Below are 9,745 nucleotides of genomic sequence, written 5' to 3' on the forward strand. Positions count from 1 at the left end.
CTGTTTCAGTTTTCCTCTTAACCACTACACCACACTGGCTCTCTTAACCACTGTAGTGGTTAAGAACAGTAGTCTCGTATCTGGGGAACCGGGTTCGTGTCTCCGCTCCTCCACATGCAGCTGCTGGGTGACCTTGGGCCAGTCACATTTCTTTGAAGTCTCTCAGCCCCACTCACCTCACAGAGTGTTTGTTGTGGAGGAGGAAGGGAAAGGAGAATGTTAGCCGCTTTGAGACTCCTTAAAGGGAGTGATAAAGTGGGATATCAAATCCAAACTACTATTCTTCTTCTTCTTCTTCTTCTTCTTCTTCTTCTTCTTCTTCTTCTTCTTCTTCTTCTTCTTCTTCTTCCCTAAAGGGGTGGGTGTATGAAGCAGTGACCCGTGGTGGCGATCCCAGGGTTCCCCATTAAAGGGGTTGTGTTGAGGGGGGTCACTGGCCATACGCTGAAAGGTTGTCAGTGCACTCCCCTGTGTTGCAGTGAAATGGGGGGCAGGCTGTCTGCTTAAACATACATCTTCCAGAGCCAGCCCAATCCCCAAACAGATTGGACAACCCTGATGTGCCCCAGATCCCCGGCTGGGGACTGGGAGGTATATACGCCCAATGCCTAAGCCAAGGTCCTACTACATCTGAAAGTTTAATAAAGTTGTGGCCAATTTTAAGCCCATAACACAGGCATGGCCTAATCTGGCCCGCTGGTCAGTTTAATCTAGCCCCTGTGGCAGTTTATTTACTGGGGTGAAATCTAAAAAGATCCTCAAGAACTGTAATCCTAAAAGAAGCTCAACAACTCCAACTCTAAAAAAAAGTTCAACAACTCAACTTCAATCCTAAAAAAAAGCTCATGGCCCTTCACTTCATTAAATCTGGCCCTCTTTGAAAAAAGTTTGGACACCACGGCCATAACACGTTGTCATGAGTCATTATTCCACCTGGGTGTTGCCTGGGGGTCTCCGCCTGGGTGCGCAGTATTTCACACAATGCCTCCCAGTCTTGGAGACTCTCCCCTGTGACTTTCTTAAAGCAGTGTCTTCCAGCAATGAAATAATGCCAGGGGATGGAAATTTTCCAAGAAGAACATCAGAGGATGCCACTTTTGGTGCCTCCAGATTGCCAGTATTTTGCAAGAGTTGTTCAAGGGCATTGTTATGTACTGAGTTGAATAGGATCCAAAATGCAGCAGTCTGATTGGTCCTAGAACAATAGGATCTAGAATGCAGCAGTCTGATTGGTCCACAGGAGCCACCCAATCCAGCTCCAGGTGGAAGTGAATCCACAACCTGATTGGCTTACAGGAGAATCCTGGATTTAGCCAATCACATGGGGCCCATTGTGTTAATAATGTATATAAAGCAGACATTCTGGGGGAACTTCCATTCCTCCTCACCACTATGAGCTGAATAAAGAACATGAAATCCACTCTCGACTCTGAGTATATTTCAGGCATCATGGAACTTTAGGTTTGTAGAATTAAAGCACATTGAAGGGGCTCTGTCTCCTTAACACAACAAATCAACTTGAAAATAGAACCAGGCTTTTGTTGTTTGGAAGGTGATAGGGAAATGCATTGAAAAGTGTGGAATGCATTAATGGCTAATGGGAAGATGTGTAAATACCTTGCAGAAAAATCAGGATGGGTGCAGGATGAATATAAGTGCCATACAAGCAAATCAGAATAAATGCTCAGTCAAGACTGGATATGTGGTAGCCTCTGTTTCATCTGAAGGAGCCCTCTGTACTTGTTTATAAAAAAATAAATTGTGATGGTTGAAGATGATGCACACAGAAAAATGGTTTAAGGAAGGAATGGAAACTTTGAAACACAAAGTCAAGTGTATCAGTGATTTCAATAAGACAACAAATGATGACCTAACTGATGTTATGCTAGGAATAAAATAGAAATATGCTGAGGCTAGGCCAAGCCTGGATGGGAGACAGAAAAGCTTAGAGAAACTATTACAGAATGATAGCTGAACATCATGTTAGCGTGACAGGAGATTCTGAGCACACACAAAGAAGTTACAGTGACAGAGTTTTTCAAGGGCTCCTAACAGTTCACTGAAGATGCAATGGCAACCAGTTCCATCCATGCAATAAGCAATGTTTAAAAATAACACCCCTCTTGAGCTGACAATCATCGTGGAAGAACAAAGATTTGTGCGGATGAAAAGAAGGAAAAGTTCAATGATATACAGTGACTGTTCATAGTGAGGTTGACAGGAATTTGTACTTCTGTCCAGACGCTGCTTATTTCACTGTTTCCCAAAATGCGGATAGCTGAGGCTCATTTTCCCCATGAATTAAAACTGGAGACATATTTTATTATTATTATTTTTAACACCTGAGATGGTTTGCTTTAAGAGTGTGGGAAGACAAAGGTTTACCTGCTTTCTGAGAAACCCAGCTTCCTGTGTTCTACAGGGGCATTTCATCAGCTACTTATTTTTGCAATGTATATACCGTGGTACCTCGGGTTACAGATGCTTCAGGTTACAGACGCTTCAGGTTACAGACTCCACTAACCCAGAAATAGTACCTCGGGTTAAGAACTTTGCTTCAGGATGAGAACAGAAATTGTGCTCCGGTGGCGCGGCAGCAGCAGGAGGCCCCATTAGCTAAAGTGGTGCTTCAGGTTAAGAACAGTTTCAGGTTAAGAACGGACTCCAGAATGAATTAAGTTCTGGCAGAAATGACCGGCAGAATCCGCGACCAAGAGAAAGAGACTGTGGAAGAAGATTGGAAGAAGTTTAAAATATATCTTAAGAGCTATTATAAAATTGAGGAGTGCTAAAATGCTGAGGGAGAGGAAGACGTAGAATTGCAGCGGTAAATTGTATTTAGTTCAGGGTGAAATTGAAAAGGAGAATGAATTTAAATTTAATTGGCTAAAAAGGGTTGTTGAACAATTGTTAAAACAAAGGATGCAAAAAGGGGAAGGTATGGGGAAGTCCGAGAAAAGAGGTTTATGGAAATAAGGTAAAGAAATTATGATTTTTTGTGTTTGCTTTTATGTTGTTTTTGTGTTTGTTAAAAATTGGAAATTAATAAAAATTTTATTAAAAAAAAAAAACAGAATGAATTAAGTTCTTAACCCGAGGTACCACTGTATTCCAACTTTTGCATAAGGAAAACAAGATAATAATAAAAACAGTAATGAATAAAGAAGCAGAAGGAATGGTAAGGATGTGCTGGTGACTCATAATCCTAACATAGCAGGAACTCCATTAAAAGCTGGAACCAGTTACAAAATACCATTTAAAAGCCAAAGAGCAGGATGAACTTCCTGGCACCCAAAGAATGGGAAAGAAAGAAGCATGATGGGTCCCCCCCCCATAACTTGGGGTGCTTCCAAGTGACTTGTTACTGAGCATTCATCCTGATTGGATTAGATGATGTGTGTCAAAGCAAAGGTTTCCCCATACTTTTCAGTGCATTTCCCCCTCACTTTCCTTATTGCAAAAAGTCCAGAATTCCTCAGCATCACCTACACTGACGGGCATCAGTTCTCCAGGGTCTCTGACTTGTGGTCTTTTCCAGTTGCACTTGGTGTTGCCAGGGATTGGACTCTGGGATCTTCTGCATCCAAAGTACATATTCTGGCATTGAGTTATGCCCCTCCCACAAATATTTTGGCCATGGAGGGGTTTGAATCAGTGAACTCCTGGGTATATGTTTGCTTGCACCTCAGGGTCCCAATTGACCCAGTGCAGACAGTGTTCTGTGTTTTCTTCCAGTTCCCACTACACATTAATAGTGAGCCAGTGTGGTGTAGTGGTTCAGAGTGGTGGACTCGTAATCTGGTGAACTGGGTTCGATTCCCCGCTCCTCCACATGCAGCTGCTGGGTGACTTTGGGCTAGTCACACTTCTCTGAAGTCTCTCAGCCCCACTCACCTCACAGAGTGTTTGTTGTGGGGAAGGGAAAGGAGAATGTTAGCCGCTTTGAGACTTCTTCAGGTAGTGATAAAGCGGGATATCAAATCCCCCCCCAAAAATAAATAGTAGCCCGAGTATAGTTAGCAAATTCACATGAGCGAGTAAATGTTGGGGTCATTAGAGTCATAGCACATGTATGCGTTGTAAAGGAGTTATTATTTTCAGTCATGATTTTACAGAGTAAAAGGGTGGGCAGGAGGGGAGAGGAATGTTTGCCATTGTTTTCCTTACTTTGCCAACACACAATATAAGGTGACGAGTATATTTTTAATCTGAAGAAAGCTACTTAACGTTACAACGCCCATTCATGGAATTAATGTATATTCCCATTGTTGATTTATAATGCCATGTCGGGAACAAACTGCCAGAGGTCCTAACCTGCTTTTTAAATGGAGTTAACAAACGAAATAGAAATACGAAACCGAAAGCGCACACAACCCTCCACATTAAACTCGCATTTTACCTGTAATTTTGATCCTTTTGGGTTAAAGGAATGTTCAAATGCTTTCACAGTATTATTTTTTTTTGATTGAAAGAATTTGTAATTGGATTTCCAAACATGCTGCTTTCATCTTGGGCAGTACAATATGCACTTTGATAATAACACGGCTATGTCATTAGAAAGAAATCCATTTACGAGCTTTGGCATAAAATGAGATACAGAAGGAGACAATAAAATGCTTTCTAACATAATGTACCTTATTTTTCATTGTATTCCATGCCTGCATTATGAATAAGTAATTTTATAAGTGCATCACCAATACGGTTCGCCTGATCAGTGGCTGCTGTCTGTGAGCTGTCAGCTTTCCGTTGCCACCAAAACCGTTCTCACTATCGCATGAATATCTAATGAACTTTATGCAACTTTATTACAGATCAGAATCGGGGGCTAGAAACTTTTTTCATGAATTTTAAAGTCATCTGAATGAGAAAAATGGAAACTGTCAATACCAAAAGGAAGAAAAATGTGAACATGTACAAATTGTTGCATTTCCCCATCATCCTGAATTTTCCCCGATTTTCATGTAAGTGTTCATTACGCTTCCATGTATTCACTGCAGCTTTTCTTTTTGTAAGTTGTCTACCTGCCAGTTGTTCTCAGCTTTAGGGATTTTGTCATGTGTTTTTTTCTCCAAAGAACAGGAATGTAATAATAATAATAATAATAATAATAATAATAATAATAATAATATTTTTTATTTATACCCCGCCCTCCCCAGCCAAGGCCGGGCTCAGGGGGATGAATCAAGCTAAGACCATCTAGTTCAAGGGTAGCCAAAGTGTTGCCGTCCAGAGGTCTTGGACAAGACTTCTCCACATCCCTCTGACCTTACCAACACCTTACTGTGAAGATCTACTCATAACCATGACTTTTTAGAGTTGGTGACTTGTGGAAGTCAGTTGGTAGTTCACCACACCTCAACCAGTGTGATGCAGAGTCTTCAGAGATTTCCTGCTCCCAGCAGAACAGCTTCTTCCAGAGTCCTCAGTTAAGGGGAAAACTCTGTCGGAACCGAGGGATGAAAAGCCACCTGGAGTGTCTCCCCTCTCAGCCTTGCCGCTGCGGAGATCCATTGACCTCTGCTCTCCGATGTGCGTCTGTGACTCAAGCAGAGCAGGCTTGAGCACACATTACTCAGCAGTGTAAACTTCACAACAGATGAGGCTTGAGGCGCGGACACAATACTAAACTACACATTTATTATACATAAATCAGGACAAAGAAAAACATAGCTTCTCTCCTTGCCATTTTTCTTGGAGAGAGACTGCAAAACAAAAGCAATACAGAGCAGAAGTTCCGCTCACGCCAGCCATCTGTGCTGGGATGTAAACAGACATGTGACATGCAACAATCCACATATCTGCAGCAAAAGGTGGAATGGAATCTCCCAACATCCTCCCCCATTACATGTAACCCATGGTGCAGTATTTCAGCCTAACTGCAACCGCTGTACATAAACCTGAAGTTGTTCCCTATTAACAACTTTCGACAACGGATCTGCAGGAATTTCGTTTCCTGGCATGTAGGGCACCTGAATAAGTCCTTTCTGGATACATTCCCTTGCACGATGTAATTTTATCTGCAAGTACTTGGTTCTTTGCTTGCAACTCTCTGAAGCTAGCAAAGTCAAACAGGACAGTTGCAACAACCATTCACAATCCAAAAGTGAATATGACAGTGCACTGAGTTCAGCTTCACAAGAATGTAGGCTCACTGTTGTCTGCTTCTTGCATGACCAGCCAAACTGTGCTCTCCCACACAGTTCAAAGTAACAGAGTGTTCATGGTCTCCAGACACAAGACAAAGCTGAAAACTGCTGTCTACTTCATAGAGTTATTCTGGTCTTTGAAGTACAGATATATATGTACAGAGAGATCTGCTAACAACTTCACCAGGCTAGCTGTCAGGGACTGGGCAGAGGAGAAATGGTGGAGACAACCTCCTCAGCCTGACCCTTCCAGAGAAGAAGAAGACAGTTCAGAATTACAACAGGGGGTTGAGGGAGGTCACAGCTCAGAGGAAGATGAGGGGAAAAGTTGGGAAATAATGGGAGAGGAGGAGGAGCAGCAGCAGCTGACTGACACGTTATCACTAGAAAGCATTCCAGACCCACCATCCCCCAGAACCAGGAGAGCCTTAAAAGTAGGAGAGCAAAGAGCTTGGTGACAGATGGCCCTAAGCAGCAACCGTAAGGTGTGCGCGTGTGCGTGCACGCTGTTGATGAATGAGGAAGTGGGAGAAAAGGGGGTGGAGAATTACTCGGGACAACGCCATTATTCCAAGAGGTGGCATTCTCAAGCCTCTCTCTGTAAATATTGAATAAAAAGCAGAGGGTAAGGATGTTTCCTTGTCTTATCCGTTCCTGGCAACCTGCTGTGGGGGTTGGTTCCTCTGCTGTCTGACACTAGCTAATGCACAGCCTCTTCCCCTGACTCTCACAGATTCAGAGTCAGACCCAGATATGCAAAACAGGACAACAGCAGGGCATGACATGGACAGGCCATAACAACAGTACAATGAAAGCAGTATAATGAAAGCAATGTCCTAGAGACTATTATTCTGTTATACTTCAGTGGTACCTTCAGTTGCTAAAGGGATCCATTCTGGAGGTCAGGCCGCATCCTGAGGAATTCGCAACCAAAGGACTGCTTCTGCGCATGCGTGCATGGTGAAACCCAGAAAAATACTTCCGGGTTTGCTGCGTTTGCATCCCGAAGTGTATGTATCCAGAGGGATATGTAAGCGGAGATACGACTGTATTATAAATGGCCTCAGCTCTGTATATCTGAAGCGGCATCTCCACCCCTGTCATTCAGCCCAGACACTGAGGTCCAGCATTGAGGTCCTTCTGGCGGTTCCCTCATTGCGAGCAGTGAAGCTGCAGGGAACCAGGCAGAGGGCCTTCTCGGTAGTGGCACCCACCCTGTGGAATACCCTCCCATCAGATGTCAAGGAGATGAGTAACCATATGACTTTCAGAAGACATCTGAAGGTAGCCCTGTACAGGGAAGTTTTTAATGTTTGTGGTTTTATTGTGTTTTTAATATTTTGCTGGGAGCTTCCCAGAGTGGTTGGGGCAACCCAGTCAGATTGGTGGCTTATCATTATCAATATTATTAATATTATTATTCTGCTACAAGTTTCTCATGGCCTTTAGCTAGAACAATAAAGTCATGATCTGGGCTGAGAAAAGAGTATGACAGAGAGAGAGAGTGAGTGAGAGAGGGTGGCCCCCAACTTTTGGCCCTGCCCCACCCACATTTGGCTCTGACCCCACTCACTGATGGCATGTGACTCTCTCCTGCAGGAATGCTGCCCTTAATAGAAAAAATTCTCCCCACCCTTTCCCTGAACCTTTCATGAGTTGACCAGCCTTTTAATTTCTCAGTTCTGTAAAGGGTGATCTTCTACTTACCATCCCCTTTACTTTGCCTCCCCAATGCTTGGAGTGCATTGCAAACGGAGAACTCAACCAGACCAGCTTCTGTACTGCGTTGCAGCACAGTGTTTTTGTTGAAAGCTTTCCCCATTTCTCCCTTCCTCCTTTGCTGGAGACTAAGCTGCTCTCTCAGCATGGGGGAATTTAATGTCAAAGGTGAAGTTCTTCCAAGGTTAATGCTGATTGGATAGGAACCACTGAAGCTTTGTCTATTACTGCGTTATTCACAGAGGAATATTGCTAAGAAGTGTGCACTGCCGGTGGCATTCTTTTGAAAGCCTGGCTATGCCACTGCTGATCATCTCATCCTGTGGTATGATCCACAGATCATATACTGGATAATAAACATTTATTTTGATGCGTTTTAAGTCTGTTGCAAATTTATTCATTGTTTGCCTGTAATGTTTAGTATTGTCTACACTGATTGGCAGTAGTTTTCCAGGGTTTCAGGCAGGGAATCCCTACAATTTGGGACCTTCGGCTCTGCCATTGACCCACAAGTTTTCTTTGTAGTATTTGTAATATTTGAAACTGGGCATTAGCTGAGAGAAATCAGAATATTGCTTAAGGAGTTATGCACATTAAAAAAGAGAAGAATCTGAAGATAAGCATAGCAAGAGCCATATAGACTCAATACTGAAATTTTAGGGAAGAGCATGTCAAGTTAAATGATATGTTTCAGGAACAGGGAAAAATGCATTTGTTTTTTTGAAGCAGAAATATTCTGAATGTAAGGGGAAGCCTTAGAAACTAGTAAACAAAAGGGACAACATTATTCCTCCTATTTTGAAAGATGAAAGTGAAGGAGGAGAAGATGGTTAAAATAGCTGCAGGAAACCATATGACGTTTTCTCTATCGATAATAAAGTTTATGAGGTTGACTCAGATCCTACAACCCAAAAATGTTTCTGGTTGCAGGCCCAGGTGCAGTGAGTCCACGACTGTTGAAGCCCTCAGTGAGACAAGTAAATAAAGGCACAGGACAACGAACATGGGTTTGAATAGGCCATAACCTTTTACTGATTACAGATGCAAGTCATTTTCACAAAATTAGAATTGCAGAGTTGGAAGAGATGACAAGGTTCATCTTTTGCCCAACATGGGGCTCAAACCCACGACCCTGAATTTTGGAGTCTCAAGCTCTACCGACTGAGCTATCTCAGCCAAAGTTGTGGGCACTGGGTATGTATTCTGAATCAAGCAGCCCATCTGCTGGTTGATTATTTTGGCCAGGTCAACTCTGGATTAAAGATCACCCTATGACATGCATCAAATTGGCGCAACCATCAAGGACCACCATTCTGGAGAGGTGCCTGTGGTCCATCAGCCTCTGTCTGGGTATCTGGACAGGTACCCCCTCCTGGACCCCTTGCATTGGGGGATTGGCTCCCAACCCCCACCTTCTAGTAGGGATCCAACCCAATGCGTTTTCTGCCACCCAAGCTGGCCCCTTCCTGCTGGGTCACTGCCAAACCACTCACATCTGCAACCAACTCCAAAGGGCTTGGAGTCTCACTGTGACGTTAACATATATGAGAAAGTACAGGAGGTGGAGACATCGGTGGCGCTGTGGGTTAAACCACAGAGCCTAGGACTTGCTGATCAGAAGGTCGGCAGTTCAAATCCCCGCGACGGGGTGAGCTCCCATTGCTCGGTCCCTGCTCCTGCTAACCTAGCAGTTCGAAAGCACGTCAAAGTGCAAGTAGATAAATAGGTACCACTCCGGCGGGAAGGTAAACGGCGTTTCTGTGCGCTGCTCTGATTCGCCAGAAGCGGCTTGGTCCTGCTGGCCACATGACCTGGAAGCTGTACTCCGGCTCCCTTGGCCAATAAAGCGAGATGAGCACTGCAACCCCAGAGTTGGTCAC

At 43.7% G+C, this 9,745-nt stretch overlaps 1 long non-coding RNA gene across 1 annotated transcript in view; it reads left to right on the forward strand.

The window, feature by feature from the left end:
• LOC307220268 overlaps positions 1-9,373 on the forward strand; it is a 32,941-nt gene extending 23,568 nt beyond the window's left edge. Inside the window, exons 2-3 of the long non-coding RNA XR_013840801.1 lie at positions 4,812-4,961; positions 8,796-9,373. This is a non-coding gene — a long non-coding RNA (uncharacterized lncRNA). The remainder of the gene's footprint in view (positions 1-4,811; positions 4,962-8,795) is intronic.
• The last annotated feature ends 372 nt before the right edge of the window (positions 9,374-9,745 follow it).

Source organism: Podarcis cretensis, assembly GCF_951804945.1.
Source record: "Podarcis cretensis genome assembly, chromosome: 7".
In the NCBI taxonomy this organism is placed as follows: Eukaryota; Metazoa; Chordata; class Lepidosauria; order Squamata; family Lacertidae; genus Podarcis; species Podarcis cretensis.